This window comes from Haemorhous mexicanus, chromosome 6 (genome assembly GCF_027477595.1).
Source record: "Haemorhous mexicanus isolate bHaeMex1 chromosome 6, bHaeMex1.pri, whole genome shotgun sequence".
NCBI classification, from domain to species: domain Eukaryota; kingdom Metazoa; phylum Chordata; class Aves; order Passeriformes; family Fringillidae; genus Haemorhous; species Haemorhous mexicanus.
In genome coordinates, this window is record NC_082346.1 from 57464549 (window position 1) to 57477174 (window position 12626).

The following is a 12626-nucleotide window of genomic DNA, read 5'->3' on the forward strand; positions in this document are numbered from 1 at the left end:
TCTGTACCATAGGTAGCTCAAAACCTGTCAGTGGCAGGGGATAAATGTGTTGAAAATGTTATCAAATGATTAAATGGTGCCTTAATTGCAAAAAACAGAAGCAGAACTGCACATTCATAGGCAGGCTGCCTTGTCCCATGGAGCACGATCCCGTGGGAACACAGGAGATTTGAGTGCTCTTGCAGACTCTGTTCCCACCTTCCTCTGTAACCTTGGAAAAATCAGAGCATCAAAGTCTAGCACCAATCTGAAGGTCAGTTTTTAAGAGAAGTTTGGCACCAAATTTGCTGAGCCCTTTACAGCTCTGGGGGAGAAGGCAAGAACCCTTGCTGTGGGACCACACACACTGTCCCATGTATGGGACCACAGCAGTGGTCTTGGACAGCCGTGAGCACTTGGGCAATAAGGACATGGCATTCAATCCAAATACTCTTCTAATCCACGTGCATCTTTTGGACTTGCTGATCCACACTAGATCTTTGTTATTAATTGCCTCAATGGACTTTTCTCCCTTGAATCTCTCTAACCACTTTTTGAAGAACTTTATTCTTGAGCACGTACAGTGAACTCTACAGTTGAAAGCCTGACCTTGTAAAGAACAGGGGTTTTCTGTAAAAACTGTTACTGAAGAAAACAGAGTTAATCTCAGGACCCCAAGCTCTCATTTGACAAGGAAAAAGGTGGATAATTTTGTTCACCACTGCACCTTCTCTATTGCACTTATGACATTGCAGCTTCAACCACAGACCCTTCCAATCACCCCTCTTCCTACTCAGTAAAGTCTTCTTATGAGAAGAGGTCCTGTTCTGATTACTATTCCTGTTGCTTTCCCCATATTTTATCTACTTTATTTTGGGGTTTTTTTCAGCAAGGAAGAACAGCTCTGGGTGTGCAGCCTCCCAGCTGTGAGTACAAAACATTTCCAGAGTAGCTTGTTATGTTTCTCTTTTTTTTGTGCACTTTCCTGTTTGAACAATACCTAACATCTGGTTTGCCATTTTCTAATTGCTGAGCATTGAATTGACATTTTCATGGGGTTATACATGATGAGCTGAAGTTCTTCTTCCTGAGTGGCAAAAGCTAATTTTAGACCTTATTGCTGTGCATGGCTAGGATAGTCTTGTTTTCCTTAAGTAAATGAATTGCATCTGCTATTCTCCCATTCATCCAATAACCTTTGTGAGATCCTTCTGTAAGTCTTCACTGTCAGTTTTCATTTTTATTATCCTCAGTCAACCCTGTATCATCCGGAGCTGCTGTCACTCCTTTATTCACTGCTCTTGTAGATCACTTGTGAATATGTAAGAAAAGCAACACAAGATAAATCTCTAGCAGTCTGCTAGAAACCTAGAATATCCTGAGCTGGAAGGGACCCACTTGGATCATCAAGTCCAACTCTTGGCCCTGCACAGACACCCCAAAAATCACACCATATGCCTGAGAGCATGGTCCAAATTCTTCTTGAGATCTCTCCTCAGACTCCTCCAGGCTGAACCAGATGTAAGTTGATTCCTCCTCAGCTGTGAAATTTTTTTTGCTACATATGCCTTAACCAGGCGTTAATCCATGGAAGTGGCTTCATATTTACCCCTCTGACTATTAGTTTAATTCTCTGTTTTTCTCTTCTACCAATTTTCCAAGGACAATCTCAACTTTCCTCATATAGTCTTCTCTTACTCTTTGGACATTAGGATCTCCAGAAAATCTGCCCTTTCATCACTATGTGTCTTAAAATATTTGATGAATGGGAATAATAAATTCTAAAAAAAAAAAAAAAAGTCAGTTTATAGGAATGCCACAAATTGTCAGGGTAATTGCTGATGATAATCAAGTGCTTTTGTATTTAGAGGCAATTCCATGTACTGAGTCATACATTTCATCAGCTCTTCTGCTGAAAGAGATCTCTGTGTTCCTGGCCTAAATATTAAAACACACGCAAAGACTTTGACGTTATTAGAAAATTATTGTTGTGTGCTGTAACATGTGATGTTATGCCATAGGAGACCATTCATGCCAGGCACTGACAACTGTTGCTGCACAAACTTTTGCCTAATGCTAATCAATGAACCAAATGGAATAAAAATGTCCAAGTAAAAATTGTTTCATCCAGTAAAACAACTGATGACTAGGCAAGACTCTCATTATGGTTGCTTTGTTTTCCAGTTACAGACAAATATACAAATAAGGGCCCAAATGTTTACATTGCAAACACACTGAGTCTTAGGCCAGTGGTTTGCTATGTTTCCAGAGCAACAACCCAAATTTTCTTTGCATTATGAGCATAACCATAAAATGTGCTGAGCAAATATGTTTCATTCCCAAGAAACTTTGTGGGCAATTTATAAAAAACCATCACAAATCTGCATAATACCAGTGCTTTATGTGCTTGAGCGGGAGACATTCGTCTGTTGTAGGAGTACCTCAGGCATCCAAGGGTAGGCTTTGTGAGTTGTATCTTCCTCCTTTTCAAATATGAGGAACAGAAGTGGAGAGTTAGTCTAAATATAATTTACCATAGCATGGGCCTCAAGTTACCTGGAAGACCCAAGTTCTCCTTGGCCTACTTGTTTGTTGGCCATGAACTCAGCCAAGAAAAGGTCCTTAAATAAACCCAGAAGTTACAGGGATTAGAGAAAGAAGTGATGAACCAATTTGGCACCAATAAAATGGTGGCAAAATCTTTTGTGCCTTTGTTACTGGGCTTTAAACTGAGCCCCTTTGGCCTTGGTGGCAAGATGGACATCCCTCAGCCAAGAGAAGGCAGAGATACAAAATCAGCATTCCCATGAAACCAGAGTGGTAAGGGGAACAGGCTGACTCTATCCTCACAATGCATCAAACCATGGCCCTATTTATTTACAGCCAGGCATGATGTATGCATGTAAAATCAAATCAAATATCCCAAGCTATTGTTGAGCAGAGATTGTGGGGTCAGCCTTTGTTCTGCTGCATGTACCAGCCTTGAAAGAGAGCCTTTGTGGAAGAAAATGGCCTGCTGTTCATATCAGTTTCCCTCCCCAAAATGAATTCTGCATTTCTCCCAAAGACATACACTGGGCCTAAGTCTTGCTCTCACAAAGGGGCTTTGTCTGGGTGCCTTTGCTTAGAACACAGATTTTATTTATCAAAACTGGGCAGGAAACTTGGAGCCATGTTGATACTTAACAGGCAAAACCTGCTGCTTCTCTGGAAGCAAGGGCAGTGAAAATAGGGATCTTGGAGGAGAAGGAGCCATGCCTTGTCCTGCCATGGTAATTCCATCTGTCCACCATCTCAGGCTGAGGCACTGCTAGCACTAAGCTGTCTCTGGAAACAAAACCCCACGCCTTGCTCAAAACCAGAACAAAGACCTTCTGGGGAAGATCTGACAGCTTTTTGCAGCTATCATACTTTTAATCAGTCTATTTCTAAGTCCCTTAGCTAGAACTTTCACAGGCATTGAATCAAAGAGAGGGCAGTGAGCCAGGCTCTGCAGGTGGTGGAGAGCTACCTCTTGCTATGAGGAGTAGGCTGGAAGAAAGCCCAAAATATAAGACAAGCTCTACTGGGCCACACCAAAGCTTCCATCCAACTAGACCCACATTTATTGCCTGTAAGTGGCCAAACAAGATGCTTCATAGTTGCTAGTCCTGTCTAACAATTAATAATACCAAGTGAATGACAAATAATTATGCTATAATTAATTATAGCATATAGTCATATCCACCTATAACTCCTCCTCCATCTCCAACATTTTGCACCTTAGGAACTTCCAGAGCCATAAATATTATCTCCATAGCCCTCAGTCTATTTTTCTTCCACAAATTGGTCTCCACTGATTCTTACTGTTGATAACATCCTGCAGCAGGGAGTTTCTCAACTTATGTCACCTGGTGTGAGGAATCAGCTCTTGTTATTTGCCTTGAACTTGTCTTCTAGTTGGATGAGGTTTTTTTCTGAAGTTCTAAATCTTTACTGGACAAGGCACAAACCAGCTGGATTCCGTTCTGCTGGATCAAATCACAGGGCCCAAGTGCTTGCAAAATTTTTTTCCCAGAAATGTAGCTTTTTATTTTTTTTTGCCATATCTGCATGTCTAATATTCTGGGAAGGGTAGAGAGGCAGGAGCTGTGCCATTAATGAAGTAATTTTGTTATAACCAGTTACACACATCTTAAGCTGCTTGGTCCTTCTTTCTGTGGTAGTGGATTGGTCATCCAAAAGCTGAAGGAGGGAGTTTCCATTACAAGACACAGGCAAACCTACAGAGATACTCCTGCCTCAAAGTGTATAAAACACTGCAGGCATCCAGGATGCAAAAGGAGAAGGGAAGCCAGCAGTGAACCACAACCAAGGCAAGAGAGGTAGGCTGAGCCTGACGTGAGTATTTGAGGAACAAGGAGGGAGCCAAAGGAGAGGTGACCTTTAAAAGCACCCCCATGTTGTGAGAGCTGCTGTCCTTGATAACTACCCAAAATGGGAGGGCAAACTAGGTACCACAGCCTTTCTTCATCCCTTCAAGCTATAAACAGATGCTTAAGTAAAAGGAAAGGAGAATTTAGGATCAAACCCCTTTGAGGTCACTGAAATTGGCATCTGCTGTTGCAGACAAATCCCTCTTCAATCACTTTTCATAAAGAAATGAAGCTCCCTTTTAACTCAGCCTAGAATTTTGGCCTTTCATCTCCTGACAGAGAGAACACTTTTCTGACCATTAAAACCCTTTTTCTCTTCCCCAGTGTAAATGGGTTTATTTCTCATTAATACCCATTTGTTCTTGTGCTAGCACAGTTCACACATTTGAATAACCAGGGGGTATATTCCTCCTGTGTGGCTCTGACACCTTTCCTGAGATATTCAGAGATGATCACGTGCCCTCTCAACCCTCATTTTGTTATGCTTTATCAGCCATAAGTCTTTTAATCTCATGCTGTAAAACCCCACTAGCATCCCCCTTCTCAGCATCTGTCCCACTTTAAATTCGCCTTTCTGGGAATTACCAAGAATTACACACAGGATTTCAAAGGATGCTCCTAGGTGAGTTATTAGCAATGGGAACCTGAACTCCAGCAACTTAGGCATAAAAGCAGAATGCTTTCCTGACAGAATTGGAGACATTTCCAAGCTCTGGAAGATGGAAATTTTTACATCACCTGGATAAGTGATAGGAGCAGGGAACCACACATCTCCTGTCCACCCAGTCCTGACAGATGTGTATCCCACCAGTGAATGGGATACCTGGATAAATACTATCTCCTGAGTTTGTAACCAATTCCCTCATCCACAGAAAGTGACAGCAAGCATGGCTTTGCTGTGTACCTGGAGGAATACCAGGAAGAACAAGGAGGAAGAGATTCACAAGAAAACCAGAGCACTGAATCAGTACAAAATTACATCCTGTTAGTCTGTGCTTTGAGTGTGCCTGAATAATCAGTGCCAAAATCACAGTGCTTTAAAAATCCATTACATGGGAAATACAGCCATTAATCCTAAATTGCAATGAAGGGAAGAAGACTTCAGTCTCTGCTGTGGACTCTCGTTCTGAAAGCCTTTAATCTCTACAAAGTCATGTTTGAGATGCAGTTGCTGTTGCTGGGGAAGTAAACATGGCACATGAAGAAAAAAACTCTGTCAAATGGGGAGGAGGCAAGAGTAGCAGATGAGCCCTGATGAAACAAAGGATTCTCACTCTCCAAGTGTAGCCTCTAACAAAACAAAACATGAGGCAGAGTGACTGAAAACATCTTAGAAAAATTGGTTGTGCTTAGGTGCCTTATATAGTAGGACATCTCTGAGTCTTTATCTAAATTACACAAGCTGAGGCATTTCACCCATTCAGTGTCTCTAGGCTTCTTAAATGAGAGGGGAGGTTTATCTTCTTCCCATTACAACTGCAAATGTGTGTCTAAATCCTCGCCTGTGTGCACCATTACTGACTTAAAAATACCACATTGCTGCTCAGCGTTGTTACTCAATCTCCTGTGGTTCAGGGAACACTAAAACACAAAGATTATTTTGTGCTTGGTATTATAGATAATATCTTTTCTTTAAGGTTCTCAACTCTCTTGGGGCCTCTCCCTCAGGAAAATTCAACTCTTTGACAACTGCTTTGCGACTCAAAATCAAAAAAGCACTTTTCTTCTGTGCTCTGACCTTCGCTGTAAGCATTGCAAAGGGCTTAAGTGAAGAAACAAAAGATCAGGAATCCTTCTGTGCAGTACATGCTCTTAACCTTCACCACCACTGGAAACGAGTTCCACTTTAATCTGAACAGAGACAAACACAAAACCGACTCTCGTCATCAGACCTTGGGACAACAATTCCTGCAGCTGTGCAGAAATGACATTCTCAGCATGGCAGATCTCTGTCTAAAACCCTGCTGCTAAGAAGGAAAAGGAATGTCTGCACAAACATTCACGTCTCTGCATTCCTGAGCTCTACTGTAGCCCTGCCTTCATGTCAAAAACACCAAATAAATGTTTCAGCCCTCCTGAAGGGCAGGGCACAACTACAAGTAAAATATCAGGAACCTGACAGAGGACTGTGGACACCAAGAAAATAAAAAGAGAGCAGAAGAATAAAAACTTTGATTCATATTTTTGGCATTTAGATTAGATGGTCATTGCAGGTCCCTTCGAACTGAAATTTTTCTATTTTCTTCTATCCTATTCTATCTAATATTAGTGCAGGTAGTGAGAACACAAAGCAATACAAACTAAGAATGATTTGGAAGTAGCTTGCTCCACTAAAAAAGTTGCTTTTTAGGACCTCAATCCAGCCAGGGCAACAATTCCCCCGAGTTTCAAAGCCCCATCTTCCAGCTGCTGTTGTCTTTCTTTCCAGCCCTTTCACAGTGGGACCAAGCAGCCAAGCACAGGGATGCTGTTGAATAAAAATGAATTTGCTATCAGCTCTTTTGCCCAAACCAAAGAAAAAGAACGGCCAGCTGGAGGTTAGAAGAGCAAATAGTGGCTCATGGTGTAACCAAAGAAGAATTTGGTCCATGTGGTATGTACACATTTCTGACATAATTGGCAGTGATTAAACCAAATAGAAATGGCAATTTAGACCATCAACAACAAATTCAGTGATCACAGCCCCTCCAGGCAGGCAGATGGGGAGCCCAGGGAGAGTTCAGCCTGATTTTTGTGGGTGCAAGGTTCTCAAGTGCAAAGCACACTGCAGATATAGACCTGGGAAAGCAAACCAGCTACTGCACCCCCTCAGCCACAGCATGTGTGCATCCAGCTCTGGACATGGATGCACAGAGTGGCTTTATCCCAACAAAGAAGCACTTGTGTGTTCACTGCTCACCCCCACATCATATCTGCAAAAGGGATTTGGGTGAAAATGAGAGGCATTTACACAGAGTTTCATTTTTCCTCTTTGCCTTGTCTTTTCTGAGCTTTGCCCCTCATTCCTACATGCAAATGTTACTGCCGTGTGTACTGTCCTTCTGCATCCAAGCAGGACAGACAAGTACCAAGCACACGAGTAAGAATGAATAAAGCAGTGAAACATGGAGGAGGAAGAATTCCCTTGCTCCTCTTCGTGTCTCTCATCTGCCCTGAGTAGAGAGTCACTGTGAGCTGCAGGTCTCCTGTGTGTGACCCAGCTGCCCCATGGTCACACTCCCTGCTGCCCCATGCTCCTATGGACATAACAGGAAAGTGGATTAAGGGATCTACAGCCCAACTACCCCAGCACCCACAGTCACCAGGAGGGACAGAGGCCACAAACCTGATGCTGAAAATGCCTGAAATGAGTGTATGAATGAGGCAGCAGGAGGGGAAGCTCCATGGACCACATCAAAGTGTCCTACCTGTCTGACTTCCGTATAGCAGGGCTACTCCAGAATACAAAGGCAGCAGACAAACACCAAGAAGAAGAAAAATGCTCTCAAGCATGAAAGATTTTGTTCTTCTTCATATACCAAAGCAGCAAAAACTTGCAGAGAATGGAAAAAGGGCTAAAGCAAGAACAGCAGCAGCAGCCAAAGACAATTACTACTTCCTAAAAAACAAATAGCTCTTTCAAAAACAGTTTTATACCCTTTAGAGAAAGGCTGCAGGGGACACATCCATTTTTCCCACTGTGTAGATTTGTAAAGCTGTGTATTGCATAAGATACCAATTAGAAACATTTCTTTTGGGCAAAAGAAGAAACTATGAGCCATTCTGGTTAACTGCCATCTCCGAGAGAGGCAGTCTTTTTCCATTTGTCTTCTCTTCCACTAAAAACAGAGGAGTGTTTTATGAGCAAACAGTGAAAGCTCAGGTCTCATTTTCCAATTTGAAGTCTCAGAAGTACTCAGCCTTGTGTTCTCACCCTGTAACTATCCTCCAGTCACCTGTAATCATATTCAGTGGTCTCAGCTCAGCTCTCAGCAGCTTGCAGCAGCCCTTTGCAAAACACTTTATCAGTTATTTCCCCTCTCCATGATTTTCCCTGCCAGGTTTTCTCTGGATGGCAAAGCTGAGTGGCTCTGCCTAAAATCAGAACTGACTCATGGCCCTAATGCCTGTAGGAGACAGCAGGTGTGACCCACAAAGTGGGTCATTTTTCCACCAAATTCTCTCCACCTGGCTGTCAATAATTAGCTTAACTCCACTGTTTTATTGCCCATCTCTAGAGCTGATGTGTTTTACTAATGGAAAAGGCATTCTTTCTCTTCTGCTGGGTTGGGTGCCCACTGTGCCCATCTGAAGTACCATGAGATGTTAAACTTGTACCGACTTTAGGTTTAGGGTGTATCTGACTAGATGTTTACATGGTGATACACTAAAAATCTGTGCAAAATGCTCAGATATTACCTTGACTAGCCCAGTGCAAAGTACAAGAATCAAACATTGTAACGGGCTATCCCGGGAACCGGTTGAGTCACCGTCCCTGGAGGTATGTAAAAGACACGTCGATGTGGCACTTGGGGATGTGGTATAGTGGTGGGCTTGGCAATGATGGTTTAACGCTTGGAGTCGATGATCTTAAAGGTATTTTCCAATCCGATTGATGACATGATTCTGTGTTAAAAGTGAAGCGCAAACATTGCAGAGACCAGGGTGCCGGGTCCCTAGAGGAGGGTGCAGGATCCCTTGGATCTCTGACCGCCCGAGCAGCCTGTCCCCAGCTTTCGTGATTCCCCCCTCACCTCCCAGTCCCGGGCCGCGATCGAAACCCCAGGGCTGGTCTGAGAGGGTCCCCGGGCCGGGCGGGGGCTGCACCCGCTCCCACCGGGGCCGCTCAGACTGTCAGATAGGGCCGGGCGGGGCAGCGCTGGCCTCCGGGATGCCCACGGGACACGGGAGGAAAGGGGCACACCGGGGAGCCCTCCGGGGCGGGCAGCACCCCTCTGCAGCGAGAGGGACGCAGCACTGGTTCCGCGGGGAGCTCTTCACCCGGGGATGATCTGCCAGGGCGAGACCAGGACACGGCAGCGGGGCTGACAAGGGAGTACTGCCAGCAGAACACAGCTTCGGGGCGGCGCGGCGGAACCCCCGCCCGGGAGGAGACAAACTTCCCCGGCGGGGCCGGTCCGGACCCCCCGCTCCGCCCGCGCCCCGCCCCGGAACCGGGCGCGGCTCCCGCGGGCGGGCAGAGCCCGGCGGCTGCGGGCGCCGGCGGAGGGGCTGGCGGTGAGGGGCGCTGCCCGCAGCAGGGTCGGGGGCCGTGAGGGTCGCTGCTGTCCCCGCCGCAGGAAAGCCGCCGCGGTAAGGTCCAGCTCCGCCGGGGGCGATCGCGGGAGCGGAGTCCTTTCGGTCGGGAGAAGTTGTGCTAAACCCCCTCCCGGGGCTGCAGCCCGGCTGGGCATCCGCGCTGCCGGCTGCTGAGACCGGCCGGTGTCCGCGGAGCAAGGAGCTGCAGGAGGGGTGGCTGAGCGCAGGGGGATGGAGGCGCGGGAGGTGTAGGTGGGACCCAGTTTGGGCTGCAGGTGTGGCAGCATCGCTGGGACGGGCCCCGCTGCCGCTCTGACGGTTCGCGGGAGAGACGGGAGCCGGTCCGGGCTGCGGATGCAACAGCGCGGTGTATTTATAGGCGGGATGGAGTCCGGATTGCAGGTGCGAGAGTGGAGCACACAGGTGGGAGCTGGTCCCACTGCGGCCGCGAACACGCCGAGCGAGGGCTCGGGTGGCTGGGATGGCCGCTGCTGGGTGTCCTTTGGCTGGCAGGTGCAGCCCCACGGTGCAGGGGTGCGACGTGGTCCGGATTGCACGTGTAGGTGCAACGTGGTGCGGGTTGCAGGTGTGATGTGCGGGCGGGATGTGGTCCTGCTGTGCCTGGGGCTGGCAGAGCATCTCCCAGCACGGAGTGGATGGATGGCGTGCCTGCTTCTGCGCTGGGCCACTTTCAGGCTTTTATTTTGATGGATTCTGTTCTGTTATCCAGTGGTTTTCAGACAAGGTCTCCCAAGTCCTGCCCGGTTTTCCCACATAGCTCTCTCCAGCCTCATCCTCCCTTTTGCTCAATAACTCTGCAGTGATTAAATGGCTTCTTGCAACATCGGTATACAGAGCTGAATTCCAGAGCTCGTGGGCGGGGAAGGAGTGCTCAGACATACTGATTTTAGAAGAAATACCCCAAAACGGTGTTTGTGGTTGTCCCTTCCTGTACCAGATCAGCACTGTGAACTTTACATTCTTTTTTTTGGATTCTTAAGACTGAAGAATTTCTCTGGGTAAACACAGTGCAAAACACCTCAGGCTCCCTGGTAGACTGCAAGGAAACTTCTGGCTTGAGTTAGTTGAAAAGGAAAGTTGGAGTCAGCAGAGTAACAGTAAGGTTGCCATCGTCCTACTGAACTTGGTCAGAATTTGGGCTGTCTGGCCACTAATCTCATTTCTCCTCCATCCACTTAAGCTTATTTTTCCACTAAACAGAGGCTGCCAAAACCAGAGGGCAGGGGGGAGGGGATCACAGGAATCTGTGAGGATATGAGATTTTTTTTTTTGTCCTGTTATAAGTTAATAATCCCATTCTAGGCTGTCATCCAAAAATATTGCTGAAAAAAATGCAAGCAGTGTACAAGACCCATTGTATAAAAGATAATCTAAATGTAGGACAGGAAGAGACCTGGCAGGTCAGCAAATCTAAACACAGAATTATATTATGCCTTATTGCACGTGACTGTAATTCATTTATTGCCGGCCTTCTGGGAAGAGGAAATTTCACACCTTAATTGAACTGATATTATAATCCTTTCTCCAATATATGGCTTTCTCTTACTTTGTATTTGCACTGTGTCTGCTTCGTTCTCCCTGCCTGGTGCTTTTCTCTTATCACTGTAGAAATAGGAGTTGCATGCTTTTCTCTTTACTGTGCAATGCCAAACAAGCTCCAACTCGCTGTCTGCTCTCATGAAGCAGCCTCCAGCTTCTGCTGATCCCTGGCAGTTGTGAGCTGGGCTTCCCAATCTCCGAGTTCCGTGTGGATGAGCAGAGCTGTAGGGCTCAGAGGTCTGTCCTGTGCCTCTCATGTTTTGACACCTCACCTAGAAATAAATCCCTCACCAGGTAGGTGCTGCAATTAACCTCCTCCTCAGGTTCCTCCTGTCCTGTGATGAGGGGTGGGAACCTGGGATTTTCTTCTCCTGGTGTCCATCTGACTTTTTGTTTTCCGCTGTCAGCTCTCATCATATTCCAGTCTTTCTGTTAATCCCATTTTTATTGCCTATCCCCATGTTCTGTGCTGATTCAGTATTCTCTCAGCTTTCCCCACTTGCTCTGTCATGAAGGGAGAAGTTAAGTAGGGTGTAGTCTCCCTCACTTGCAGTAGTGACCCCTGCTAGACCAGACTCACCCCTTCCATTTCATTTTCTGTCTGATCCTTCTAAGTCTGTACCCTGCTTATTACAAACTTTTATCTTTCGTTTGCAAACTTCTGATTTCACTGGACTGCACAGCAGATGGCTTCGAATCTGTTGTAAGCTGAACTTTATCCCTGTCTCGTGTGCCAGGTATGCTAGATAGTTTTCTCAGAGTAGCTGAGCAGAAAATTTTTCGTACCAAAGCAAGCTAAGTTGCATTTTGTCCTTCTTTCCACCCAATTTACTTCTATGGCATCAATTAGTAGGTGTGGGGTTTTTCTGCAGTGATTATTCTGTTGATGAGGATGTTTAATCCCACCATTGTACTGCAGCCAGCTGTGAGTAGAAGTTGGGTGTAATTCAGCAGTGGGGAGCAGCACAGTCCTGCAGGTTGGGCAGTGAACAACATTCATCGAGCTGAAGGAACTTCAGACAAGCTCAGTGCTCATATCTGAGCTCAGGTTAAGCTCCCACTTGAATATCCTTGCTCTTAATATTTGCAGTAAGGTCTATCAATAATGATTCAGAGAAAATACCACTGAACCAACAAAGTCAGATCATGGGGTCACACAGTGACACTGAACAAATCCAGCTCTGCTCAGTCCAAAATACTGCAGTTGGTAAGTGCAGATAAACATAAGGAGTTATCCCTGCTCCATTGATTAACGTTGTACATTGCTTTTTATATAACTAGGTGAAAAAACCTAAATATTTGCACAAGGTAGACACAGCCCTGCAGTGTTCAGTGCATGGCTACCTGCTTCTGACCTAATATATTATAGTCCCTTTGGCATTATCCACCAAGCTCAAGTTTATTCCAGTGTTTCTCAGCATTGCCTGTGAGCAG

At 45.8% G+C, this 12626-nt stretch overlaps 1 protein-coding gene across 4 annotated transcripts in view; it reads left to right on the top strand.

Annotated features, from left to right (window-relative positions):
- Window positions 1-9562: 9562 nt before the first annotated feature.
- INF2 (inverted formin 2) overlaps window positions 9563-12626 on the top strand; it is a 42049-nt gene continuing 38985 nt past the window's right edge. For all 4 annotated transcript variants that reach the window (XM_059850445.1, XM_059850446.1, XM_059850447.1 and 1 more), the window contains exon 1: window positions 9563-9686. The gene's annotated coding sequence lies outside the window, so the exon portion shown is untranslated. The remainder of the gene's footprint in view (window positions 9687-12626) is intronic.